Genomic DNA, 14,143 nt, shown 5'->3' on the forward strand with positions numbered 1-14,143 from the left:
GACCCTGGTTCGGTTACCCCAACTCACCATGGCCAAGACCAAACTCAACCTTTTACTTCTCCCCTCTTATCCCCCTGCATTTGGGAAGTAACTAAACGCCAATTGCTTTTTCTGCCATATTTTTTTAAGAAGTGCTTTCATATCCATCTTGATGCCTATATCACTTGCCCATACCCTGATTTCTTCCCCTATGACTGCTGCAACCTCCTTCTCTCAATCCCCCCACCCTTCAGTCCACCCAAAATGCTTTTGTCAAAATAATTTCTCAATTGCCACTTATGTCACATTCCCCCCCCACACACACACCCTTTGAATCCTTCCACTTGCTCCAGACTGCATTGCATGTCGAAGTTCTTGTCCCCCCCCCTTTTTTTTTTAAGTGAGAGAAGTATCTGTTACTGGGATGCTAGCATTTATTACAGAGAATGGCACAATCTATTTTAGGGTTTTCTCTAGAGACAGAAACCCTGATTCAGCAAAGCACTTAAACATGTGTTTAACTTTGAGAACAATTTTGAGGCCTTTTGGGACTTAAACACATGGTTAATTGCTTTGCTGAATCAGGGCCTGTGTGACTATCCTGCCAATGAGGCAAATGAGCATATGGAACTTTTAGAGCTTGCAGTTCAGATTTGAGAGGGACGACAAGTTACTCTTGGTCTTGCAAGTGGGTTCTCCGCATCTCTTCTGCTTCTGTTAAATGCACAGATGTTCAACTTGTTACCATTTCCAAGATTAGACTTCCAAGGCATCACATTACTGATCCTCAACCTACAACTGACCATGTCTCCTACCATTCTCTGTTCCAGTGATGTCAACTGCCTTCATTTGTTTCACCTACTCGGAAACCCCCAGGCCTCTTTCCATGTTGCCTCTCTGCATATGATGCTCGCCCTTAAATCTATTCACCAGGACAAAGATTCTTCATTCAAATCTCTCCAGAAATTCACTTCTCAGTGTCTCCTATTGTATAGGGGAATTGAGTTCATGCAACTAAGATATCTACTATTTGAACAAGAGGTGTACAGTGCCTTATCTGAATAATCAGATTTTGTTCCTGTAACCTTTGTCCTTCCTTTGTTATTCTCCCACTTCGTTTGATTTCTTGTCCTCTCTTGTTCTGTCACATATGAATTAGTTTATATGCGCTTTTGGATAGAGATCAGCCCTGTATTTCTCTGAAGTGTGTAACAAAGGATAAGGTGCTCAAAAATTAATAAGTAAAAGGCAGATCTGCTAATATGATTTACCCAATAGCAAGATGCTTTTGTTTAACATCAATTTGTACAATAGCTAAGAACTATTTAGGATCAGAAAAAAAATAAAAAAGGTCACCCACCTTAAGCTCTTGGTTTGACTTCTCCCTCATGGAAAAACCAATTATTTTTATTCCTAGATCTGTAAAGGTCTTTGCAACATAGGCTCTTAGTGGATTGCTTAAAATCCAAGAGGTAAACCAATCTAACACGTTCATGCAACTCCAATCATGACTCACTGGGTGAGCTGACAATATCTGAACTCTCTGGGATCCATGCAAAGACACTTTCTAAACATTTCACAAACTTAAGCTAGCCAAAAAGGCAACTGTCAGTTTTGACAAAACCATAATTCCAGAGCCCAATCAGCAACAAAAAACAAGACTTTATGTTAGGTTGTTTTACTCCTTTATTACAAAACTCATACCACAAATTATAGGCAATGTCTCTTTATATAGGCAAGCTGAGATTTTTGTTTCCTCTTTGATTACTTTAAATTTAGCATCTTCAGGTTTCTATTGGTAATGAATTAGAATCCTTGAAATACAGGATTATGCTGCATAATAAACAAAAATAAAAACCCACAGTATTAAGCAACAATTAGATTTTTCCTTATATGTCACTTAACCTAGATCAGGGTCGGCAACCGGCGGCACGCTAGCAGATTTTTAGTCCAGTATCAGGGGGTAGCCGTGTTAGTCTGTATCTACAAAAACAACAAGGAGTCTGGTGGCACCTTAAAGACTAACAGATTTATTTGGGCATAAGCTTTGCATCCGAAGAAGTGAGGTTTTTACTCACGAAAGCTTATGCCCAAATAAATCTGTTAGTCTTTAAGGTGCCACCAGACTCCTTGTTGTTTTTGCAGATTTTTAGTGGCACTCTGCTGCCAGCCGGAGTCCTGGCTGCTGGCCCCGCTCAGCCCGCTGCCTGCCTAGATGAATGGAACCCTTGGCTGGCTAAGCAGGGCCGGCGGCCGTGACCCCGGCTGGCAGGAGCCAGCGGACAGAACCCCGCTCAGCCCGCTGATGGTCTGGGGTTCAGGCCGCCAGCGGGGCATTCAAACAGGCCAGGGCTTTATAAAGCAGCGCACAAGCAACCAGGGAGCTGTTGCGAACAGGGGCTGCTAACAGGGAGTTTTGCAAGGGAGTTTGGAAGGGGAGTGGGAAGGGAGTGAGGGTCCCTTGCCAGTTCTATCTGTTTTCCCTTTATTCCCCTTAAAACCTATAAACCAACTACATTTAAAACTTCTTGCTTAAAGAACCCTTTCAGCGGACAGGGGGCTGCAGACAGGGGAGTTTGAGAGGGAGTTTGACAGAGGGAGGCTTATGACGGTTAGGAAGACCCGCAACACCTGTGCCAGCTCTGCTTCTGTCTCCTCCACCTGCGCCTGTAGCCAGACAGAGCGCCTGAGCATGGATGCTTCTACCCAGATCCTGGTGTGGTTTTGCAGAGACTGTAACTTGCAATTTCCACGTACTGATATCCAGGCTGGGGGGACCATCCAATGTGAAAGGTGCCTGCTGGTGGAATCTCTCAGGCAGCAAGTGGGAGAGCTGTAGGAGGGGGTGGCTAGGTTGAGGAGCATCCGAATCCACGAGCAATTCCTGAACAGTGTCCATGTGGAGACAGCTGAGGTAGCTGTCCCAGTACACAGGACTGCTGATACACCACTGGTGGAGGAGGAGATGGCTCAGGGTGGACACTGACAGCTGGTTACTTCTGGCAGCAGGCAGTGCTCCACCCCTGCTCCGATCCCTCCCGCCACGGTAATAGGTAACCGTTATGCTTTTCTTGATACAGGAGAGAAGGAATCACCCCCTACAGTAAAGGAGGAGAAGCCTCGTACCCCTAAGGCTGGGAGGTTTGCTGCCACCACTGCAAATAGGAAACGTAGGGGTAGTGGTGGTCGGAGTCTCTCTGCTGAGGGGGACGGAGGCACCCATCTGTTGACCTGACATTTCATCTCGGGAGGTATGCTGCCTGCCGGGGGCCCGTATCCGAAATGTTATGGAGGCATTGTTGAGGATTATCCAGCCCTCTGACTACTACCCCATGCTACTCATCCATGTGGGCACCAATGATACTGCAAGGTGTGACACTGTGTGGATCAAGAGTGACTAAAGGGCTCTGGGAGTACGGGTGAAGGAGTTTGGAGCGCAGGTGGTATTCTCTTCAATTCTTCCTGTCAAAGGTAGGGGCCCGGGCAGAGACAGATGCATCATGGAGGTGAATGCCTGGCTGCGAAAATGGTGTCGCCAGGAGGGCTTTGGCTTCCTTGACCATGGGATGCTATTCGAGGAAGGACTGCTAGGCAGAGATAGCTTTCACCTTTCGAGGAGAGGAAAGGCCCTATTTGGACACAGACTGGCTAACCTAATGAGAAGGGCTTTAAACTAGGTTTGACGGCAACAGGTGAGCAAAGCCCACAGGTAAGTGGGGAACATGGAGACCTGGGAGATGGGTCGGAAACAAGAGGGAGTGTGGGCTATAATGGCAGAGAGAAAGGAGGGGGCAAGATTGAACCAGTATCTTAGATGCCTATATACAAATGCAAGAAGTATGGGTAATAAGCAGGAAGAACTGGAAGTGCTAATAAATAAATACAACTATGACATTGTTGGCATCACTGAAACTTGGTGGGATAATACACATGATTGGAATGTTGGTGTGGATGGGTACAGCTTGCTCAGGAAGGATAGACGGGGAAAAAGGGAGGAGGTGTTGCCTTATATTAAAAATGTACACACTTGGACTGAGGTAGAGATGGACATAGGAGATGGAAGTGTTGAGAGTCTCTGGGTTAGGCTAAAAGGGGTAAAAAACAAGGGAGATGTCATGCTAGGAGTCTACTACAGGCCACCTAACCAGTGGAAGAGGTGGATGAGGCTTTTTTTAAACAACTAACAAAATCATCCAAAGCCCAAGATTTGGTGGTGATGGGGGACTTCAACTATCCGGATATATGTTGGGAAAATAACACAGCAGGGCACAGACTATCCAACAAATTCTTGGACTGCATTGCAGACAACTTTTTATTTCAGAAGGTTGAAAAAGCTACTAGGGGGGAAGCTGTTCTAGACTTGATTTTAACAAATAGGGAGGAACTCGTTGAGAATTTGAAAGTAGAAGGCAGCTTGGGTGAAAGTGATCATGAAATCAGAGTTTGCAATTCTAAGGTAGGGTAGAAGGGAGAACAGCAAAATAGAGACAATGGATTTCAGGAAGGCAGATTTTGGGAAGCTCAGAGAGCTGATAGGTAAGGTCCCATGGGAATCAAGACTGAGGGGAAAAACAACTGAGGAGAGTTGGCAGTTTTTCAAAGGGACACTATTAAGGGCCCAAAAGCAAGCTATTCCGCTGGTTAGGAAAGATAGAAAATGTGGCCACCTTGGCTTAACCACGAGATCTTGCACGATCTAAAAAATAAAAAGGCGTCATATAAAAAATGGAAACTAGGACAGATTACAAAGGATGAATATAGGCAAACAACACAGGAATGCAGGGGCAAGATTAGAAAGGCAAAGACACAAAATGAGCTCAAACTAGCTACAGGAATAAAGGGAAACAAGAAGACTTTTTATCAATACATTAGAAGCAAGAGGAAGACCAAAGACAGGGCAGGCCCACTGCTTAGTGAAGAGGAAGAAACAGTAACAGGAAACTTGGAAATGGCAGAGATGCTTAATGACTTCTTTGTTTCGGTCTTCACCGAGAAGTCTGAAGGAATGCCTAACCTAGTGAATGCTAATGGGAAGGAGGTAGGTTTAGCAGATAAAATAAAAAAAGAACAAGTTAAAAATCACTTAGAAAAGTTAGATGCCTGCAAGTCACCAGGGCCTGATGGAATGCATCCTAGAATACTCAAGGAGCTAATAGAGGAGGTATCTGAGCCTCTAGCTATTATCTTTAGAAAATCATGGGAGACGGGAGGGATTCCAGAAGACTGGCAAAGGGCAAATATAGTGCCCATCTATAAAAAGGGAAATAAAAACAACCCAGGAAACTACAGACCAGTCAGTTTAACTTCTGTGCCAGGGAAGATAATGGAGCAAGTAATTAAGGAAATCATCTACAAACACTTGGAAGGTGATAAGGTGATAGGGAATAGCCAGCATGGATTTGTAAAGAACAAATCGTGTCAAACCAATCTGATAGCTTTCTTTAATAGGATAACGAGCCTTGTGGATAAGGGAGAAGCTGTGGATGTGGTATACCTAGACTTTAGTAAGGCATTTGATATGGTCTCGCATGATATTCTTATCGATAAACTAGGCAAATACAATTTGGGGCTACTATAAGGTGGGTGCATAACTGGCTGGATAACCGTACTCAGAGAGTTGTTATTAATGGTTCCCAATCCTGCTGGAAAGGCATAACAAGTGGGGTTCCGCGGGGTCTGTTTTGGGACCGGCTCTGTTCAATATCTTCATTAACGACTTAGATATTGGCACAGAAAGTACGCTTATTAAGTTTGCAGATGATACCAAACTGGGAGGGATTGCAACTGCTTTGGAGGACAGGGTCATAATTCAAAATGATCTGGACAAATTGGAGAAATGGTCTGAGGTAAACAGGATGAAGTTTAACAAAGACAAATGCAAAGTGGTCCACTTAGGAAGGAATAATCAGTTTGACACATACAGAATGAGAAGAGACTGTCTAGAAAGGAGTACGGCAGAAAGCGATCTAGGGGTTATAGTGGACCACAAGCTAAATATGAGTCAACAGTGTGATGCTGTTGCAAAAAAAGCAAACATGATTCTGGGATGTATTAACAGGTGTGTTGTGAGCAAGACATGAGAAGTCATTCTTCCGCTCTATTCTGCTCTGGTTAGGCCTCAACTGGAGTACTGTGTCCAGTTCTGGGCACCGCATTTCAAGAAAGATGTGGAGAAATTGGAGAGAGTCCAGAGAAGAGCAACAAGAATGATTAAAGGTCTTGAGAACATGACCTATGAAGGAAGGCTGAAAGAATTGGGTTTGTTTAGTTTGGAAAAGAGAAGACTGAGAGGGGACATGATAGCAGTTTTCAGGTATCTAAAAGGGTATCATAAGGAGGAGGGAGAAAACTTGTTCACCTTAGCCTCTAAGGATAGAACAAGAAGCAGTGAGCTTAAATTGCAGCAAGGGAGGTTTAGGTTGGACATTCGGAAAAAGTTCCTAACTGTCAGGGTGGTTAAACACTGGAATAAATTGCATAGGGAGGTTGTGGAATCTCCATCTCTGGAGATATTTAAGAGTAGGTTAGATAAATGTCTATCAGGGATGGTCTATACAGTATTTGGTCCTGCCATGAGGGCAGGGGACTGGATTCGATGACCTCTCGAGGTCCCTTCCAGTCCTAGAATCTATGAATCTATGAAAATTAATAAAGAATTAAAGGATGAAAATATAATTAATGCTAGTGAACATGGTTTTATGGGGAAACCTGATTCCATTCTTTGGTGAGATCACAAGTTTGGTTGGTAAAGGTAACTACATAGCTGTCGTATATTTCAACTTTTTAAAAGCATTTGACTTAGTACCGCACTCCACTGGTTAAAAGAACAGCCCTATGCAGTACCAATAAAGTACATGTTAAATGGATTAACAATTAGCATCTCAAAAAGTATTTGTCAATGGGGAATCATCATCGAAACCAGCGATCAGTACTAGGCCCAATGCTATTAAGCATGTTCATCAATCATCCGGAAGCAAATATAAAACCATTGCTTAAAATTTGCAGCTGTCATAAATGCTTGCCAGACTGGCAAATGACAATGAGGACAGGACAGTCATACAGAGCAGTCTGGATCACTTGGTAAGATGGCCCATTCAAACAAAATGTGTTTTTAATACAAGTTCAAATGCAGGGTGATAAATCTAAGAATAAAGAATGCAGGTCATGCCTACGGAATGGGAGACTGTTTCCTGGAAAGCAGTGACTCTGAAAAAGATTCAAGGGTCAGAGTGAACAAGCAACTCAATGTGAGCTCTCAGAGAGATGCTGTGGCAAAAAAAGGTTCATGTGATCCTTGGATGTATAAACAAGGGAACAATGAGGAGGAGTAAAAAGGTAATTTTACCTCTATATATGGCATTAGTGAAACTGATATTGGAATCTTATGCTGTATACAACTCTGGTGTCCATATTTAAAAAAAAGATGTTGAAAAATTGGAAAAGGTGCAGAAAAGAGCCACGAAAAAGACTTGAGGGCTGGAGAAAATGCCTGACAGTGAAAGACTTAAAAGAGTTCAATCTGCTTAGTTCAGGGGTGGCCACCTGTGGCTCCGGAGCCATATGCAGCTTTTCAGAGTTTAATATGCGGCTCCTTGTACAGGCACCGACTCCAGGGCTGGAGCTACAGGCGCCAACTTTCCAATGTGCCAGGGGGTGCTCAACCCCTGGCTCTGCCCCCACTCCACCCCTTCCCGCCCGCTCTCCTGAGCCTGCTGTGCCCTTGCTCCTTCCCCTCCCCCCCGACCCTCCTGCATGCCACGAAACAGCTGATCGGGAGGTATGGGAAGGGAGGAGGGAGGCACTGATCAATGGGGCTGCTGGTGGGTGGGAGGTGCTAGGAGTGTTGGGGGGGAGCTGAGGGGAGGCTGCTGACGTATTACTGTGGCTCTTTGGCAATGTACATTGGTAAATTCTGGCTCCTTCTCAAGTTCAGGTTGGCCACCCCTGGCTTAGCTCATCAAAGATTTAGAGGTGACTTCATTACAGTGGATAGTATCTTGACAGGGAGAAAATACCAGGTATTAAAGGGCTTTTTAATCTATCAAAGAAAAGCATAAGAAGGATCAGTGGCTGGAAGCTGAAGCCAAACAAATTTTAATCAGAACTAAGACACAATTTTTTAACAGTCGATTAATCACTGGAACAAACTACCATGCTTGATGTCTTCACGCAATGGAGAGTCCAAGACTGGATGCTTTTCTGGAAGATATGCTTTGGTCAGCACATGAGTTATTGGGCGCAGTACAGGGGTAATTGGATGGCATGGAATGAACTGTGATATGCAGGAGTTCAGACTAACGGTCCCTTCTGGATTTAAAAAACTATGAGATTAAATTAGAATTCCCCCTAGCCCTGACCCTGCCTTTTCTCTCTTCATCATCATTTCCAGTCGTATAATTTTGTTTCCCTTTTTTTGTTTACATAAAGTCCAGTGCTTCTGTGCCCTCAATAATGATTATTTAAAATCTAAAAAATTAAAAATTCCAAATGGGATATTCCAGCAAACAGTTAAAAATAAACCTGGTATTTGTCCATTAGTCACTTTTGAATAGGACTGTATCTAGAAAACCGCACAGAGGTTGCTAAAGGAACATTAAGAGGAGGAAGGAGTTAATTGAATGAAAGGTCTGCTTCAGGTGAAGCTCAGGCTAAATAAGGGTTCTTTTAGGTTGGCATTTTTAGTCAATTTAGAGAAGATTCCTATGGAATGTAGTAAGGATGAAACCAAAACTTTCTATAGAAATTACTACTAGAAATCTACTGAAATGTCTATACGGTTCTTGAATCATCCTGCAGTATTACTGAATTATATTCCTGCCATAGATTTCTATAGAAACAGTATTCGTCATTCTTTTCTATAGCGATTAGAGTAGATAATGTTCTCTGTTGCTATGTGGGAAAGCAAAGTCGATGCATCTGAAGAAGTGGGTTTTTTTACCCACGAAAGCTTATGCCCAAATAAATCTGTTAGTTTTTAAGGTGTCACCAGACTCCTTGTTGTTAAAGTTGAAGTAGTGAATTTTACATTTGGAACTAAAAAACCTCCATTCAAGGTTACTGCAAAGGACAGTTCTACAATTCAGTTGGAAAAAATACAACTGGGATGACTAAAGATGCCAAGGATGTCCCTGGAATATTCCTAGAAGATGTGTTTATTCTGTCAAGAATACAGTAACATCACATTTCCAGAAAGAAAGGAAAAGTGGTTCCTCTAAAAGCAGGATATGCTCTCATTTCTAAATGAACCTACATGTACATTCAGAAATACCAGTATGTATGTCATTTCTGTAAATTGTCTAACTATATATCCTACATGAGAGGTTTTGACAGTCACTCTTCCTGTTTGCAGCTGCATTCATAGTGATGTTTAGGAACATGTATTGTCATGTCAACATGATATATGGACTCCTTGAATTTCCCGAAATGTTTTGACATGTTTTTCCACAGTGACTTGACATGATGAAGCCATAAAACACAAACACCCAACCAGCATAAAGATTTTTCTTCCCCTTTTTAAAATATATTTTTGGAGTGAATCTCTGTCTAGCACCCATCAAATTGTTTTATGCAGCAGCAGGTTCACTGCTTTAAATATTTGTACTGTGCTTTAAAAAGAATCAGGGGGTGGCTCCCAGAGATGAGAACTATTGCCTTTCCCCACGGATCTCAGGATATCTGCAGGGTAGAAAGGCCATGTTCATTGCTCAGTATGGATCCTCTCCTGTAAACAGCTGCATACCCTCAGCACCAGCTTCTTTCAATAGGAACTGAAGACACCTAGCACCTCAGAGGATCTGACCTTCTGGGGAGGCAAAAATTGCATTTTCCTTGTTCTTTGCAAACACCACACCCCTCAAGCAGCACTTTTGCCATTGGAGATCAGCTTTCTACAGACGAAGGCATGATTTAGCCCAAGATTTCTTTAAATTTTCCTTTCAATTTTTTGAACTATACTTACTCTCATGCCTTTTGTTTACAGTAATTTTTAGGTGAGCCATTTGGGATCTGCCATTTCTTTTTCCTTTTAATCTTTTAACCAACTCAGTCTCAACAGCCCAGCACTAGGCTAAACCAGGAGTGAAAGTAAAGCCTTAGACTTACTGGTATAGGGGCCTTCGGCAGAAGGGGTGGGCTTGGGGTGGGGGGGTCAGTGTCCCCCAGCCAGCCCATCCGCGCTGCCTGGCCTGCGCTGCCTGGGGCTTCATCTGCTGCCGGGGGGGGGGTGTGTGTGCAAAAGGGGCAGCACTTTAAAGTCAGCTGGGTATGTGCCAATACTGGTGGCCACTTTTTACTGGTACACCATACCAGCCTGTACCGCCTTACTTTCGCCACTGGGCTAAACCACCCTTCTATTACAGATTGGCAGGATGAAGCTTCCTCCATCCTTCCTTTGACTATAAACACTGTAATATGTGATGGGGTCCCCTGTTGTAGTGCAGACAGAACTTACCATGTTTTAAAAGGGAACCAAAAGCATGCAGTAGCCCTGCTATTGTCCAAGACTGCAGTGCAGTTCACCTGCCCAATGTATTACAAGTGTCAGAAGGTCATGGGGTAGGTAGGTCCCTGATATATTGGTGGTTGTAGTGAGACAAACCCTTGCAATGTGACTAGAATGGCCCCCTTAATATTCAAGCAATTATTTAAAAACTCAGCATAAAAACCCACCTATTCTAAAAGTTGCTGAAGTCTATTCTGACTTGTTTTAAAACATAACAAGTCTGGGGCTGTTATTTTATGGATTACATACTCCTTCATGCAGACCAGTAACAGTGCTTCTACACAACCCAAAGCTATAAACACCAGACCCAGGCTTCTTGTTATAATGCTCATCCTGTATTAAAAAAAAAAGAGAGAGAGAGAGAGAGAGAGAGAGAGAGAGAGAATATGAGTCTTCACTAGTCAAAGGGGACAGAAACTGGTCAGCAAGTAGAAGGAATCCGGAGATGTTCTAAATGGGATTTAAAGAGACTCTGTCAACCTGGTTAGTTGCTCAATATGCCTGCCTCAAAGGCATAGGTGATTTTAGACCTTTTCAGAGGATGTGTGAGAATCACCTAGGAAGAACATCGTATCCCTCCCCATCCATTGCAACCCCGCTCCAGCACTGTAATGTATACTGCAACACACACTCATTGTTCCTGCTGGTAAACCGTGTGCTACTTCTGATGGGCCTTGTGGCATAAGGCCAACTGCATGAAATCCAACAGGAAATAGGCTAGAGCAGGGCTAGGCAACCTATGGCACGCATGCCGAAGGCGGCACGCGAGCTGATTTTCAGTGGCACTCACACTGCCCGGTTCCTGGCCACCCAGTCCGGGGGGCTCTGCATTTTAATTTAATTTTAAATCAAGCTTCTTAAACATTTTTAAAGCCTTATTTACTTTAATATATAACTAAACTACTGTTGAATGTATAGACTTATAGTAAGAGACCTTCTAAAAACATTAAAATGTATTACTGGCACGCAAAACCTGAAATTAGAGTGAATAAATGAAGACTCAGCACACCACTTCTGAAAGGTTGCTGACCCCTGGGCTAGAGGGAGACACAGCCAGTTTAGGGACTATTCAGATAAGATACTGAATCTGGCGTCATCCATCCTGTTGCTTACATAACTGTTAAATATAAATATTTCACTGAAACTTGAGACTCCTGGCTTCCTCAAGAATAGTACAACTCTCCTCAGCTCAAGTTTCTTGGTACCTCACACTGGGGATCACCAAATAAATACAAATGATGATACGGCATTATTTTTTATTTAAACCAAATATTTCCCTAAAATTAGTATCTAAAGAAATCCATGACTGTCGGAAAGCATCTGGATTCAAAGTAAATTATGGCAAAGCTGAAATGTTAAATAAATTTTAAACAATTTGCCAGATTCTGAAATGCCATTCTTGGATATAAATAGGCAACAAATTCTGTAAAATACCTGGGAATTCAAATCTCAAAACAACCTGAAAGAGCTCTGTGATTTAAATGTCAAACCGCTACTTCAGCGCATTTAAAAAGATCTGGAGCGCTGGGGAAGTATGCAATTTTTTTGGCTGGGAAGAATATCCCCTGTCAAAATGAATATTTTGCCTAGGATATTTTTCTTGTTTCAAAATCTTCTGTAATCATCCCAGATAAAACCCTAGCAGGAATACAGAGGATGTTGTTAGAATTTATACGGAATAAAGATGAGCAAGAGTGAGTGCAGATACTTTGTACAGCCCCAACTATATACAACTATCTATCTATATATCTAAGTGTGTACTTTATTATAGATATAGATATCCACCTTTGCAAACAACTTTCCTAACAAAAACAAATTGTCCATATACGATATGCTGGGGAAAAGATCTGGATAGAGGAGCAGCAACCTCAGTCTCTAGCATGATAAAAGAAAATTTCTTTAAAATACTGTATCAGTGATACCTCACATTAGTCAGTTTATATAAATTATATTAGAATATAAATATATGTAAATTGAATGGGGTAAGTGTTGGAGAAATCATGATGAAAGGAGCTTTTATACATATACGATGGACATGTCCAGTTATTAGAGTTTATAGGGATGCAATTCATAACTAAACATTACATATTGTTGGATATTTATTACCAAATGATCCTTTGTTAATCCTCTCATCTGCTAGTAGCTGCTTGACTACGGATAGCCTCAGTTCAGAAAAGACAAGTAGTCCAACTCCAGAGGAATGGTTCAAAAATATGGGAGGTTGTTATGGAAACATTAACTCACCAATTACATACCTAGCAAGTAGACAGAGGACAAATAGCTACTGAGCTATTTAGTGCCATTTAGTCAATACTCAGACAAAGTACACTCACCTGCAAAAGAACCAGCACGCTTGTCCCAACTTTTTGGAATATTTACATTTGATAGACATGCCTGGTTTGTTAAATATGTGTAAGCAGAGATTTCACTCAATTTAATAAAGTCACCAGAAGCTGCATGTTATGGGTAGTGTAAAGATGCTCATTTTGTGACATGGTAGCACCTTGTTAAATAGAGAGATCTGATGATTTTAAAGAGAGGTTATACAGTAATAAACAAAAGCTCACTGGTGAAATGGTTATTGTTTGGGTCTCGGATATTTACATATCAAGGATTTGTAAATCTGTTTAAAACTTTCTAAGTAGTTTTTAAAAAAAATGCACTCACTTAACAGCCAATGGAAAGTTCACTCTGTCTTGAGACTCCCATAGTAAAAATCTAGGTCAAATTAACACTTGGGAAATAACTATCAAGTGCTTTTCAAGCACTGAAGTGTCCTGACCCAGAGTCCATTGGAGACAACAGAAGTCTGGCTTTGGGTCAGGACTATAAATTAATCTCCACAAATCCCTAGGGAGGCAGGAAAGATCAGTCCATTTTATAAATGTGGAAAGTATAGCACAAAGAAGTTAAAGCCATGCAGCAAGTCAGTTCCATAGGATTAGGATGGCTCTGGAGTTCCTAACTCACAGCAATACATGCAGTACACGGGACTGCCCTGCCTCTGAACAAGTAGCATTATTATTTGAAGAGAACTTCTTTTCCTCCCCCCATCAGGGGCTTTGCATAGAGCGAAAAACAACCCTTTATTCAACCTGCATTATCTGAGTATATGAAGCTAAAGAGCTATGACAGTCTCAGTCATACACGAAAGGAAGGGACAAAAGTCACATTTTCAAGAAGTACATTATGTGATTTGCTCAAGTTATTTCATGTTTGTGTAAGCACAAGAGCAGCTGGGTACTCAGACTATATCATTGATTTTCCATAGTTTTTATGGCTCTTTAATATATTTTAATTAATAAGGGATGTAACATTAACCTTTTTACCTTTTCAAGAGAATTTATAAACACAAGCCTAGCTATCTGGCAGACTTCAGCTGAAAGCACACTTATAATACCTGGCCACAATTTCTTGCTTCATAAGAGACTATCGTGAAGCAGTAGCAGCAGAGTTTAGAGGCACAGTAAATCCACCAAGCAGGAGGCCGAATGTGTGAAGTGTTGGCCTTGCATATCCCAGACAGTCACTGTAGATTTTGTTTCTTGCTCAGGCAGGGATTTAATTCATTCTCAAGCAATTGATGTGGCAGTGACAGATCAGTACTGGAACTGGGGAATTGGACTTCAGGCTAATTATGCTCAGGAAACATTAAAAGAGCAT

Source organism: Malaclemys terrapin, chromosome 3, assembly GCF_027887155.1.
Source record: "Malaclemys terrapin pileata isolate rMalTer1 chromosome 3, rMalTer1.hap1, whole genome shotgun sequence".
In the NCBI taxonomy this organism is placed as follows: Eukaryota; Metazoa; Chordata; order Testudines; family Emydidae; genus Malaclemys; species Malaclemys terrapin.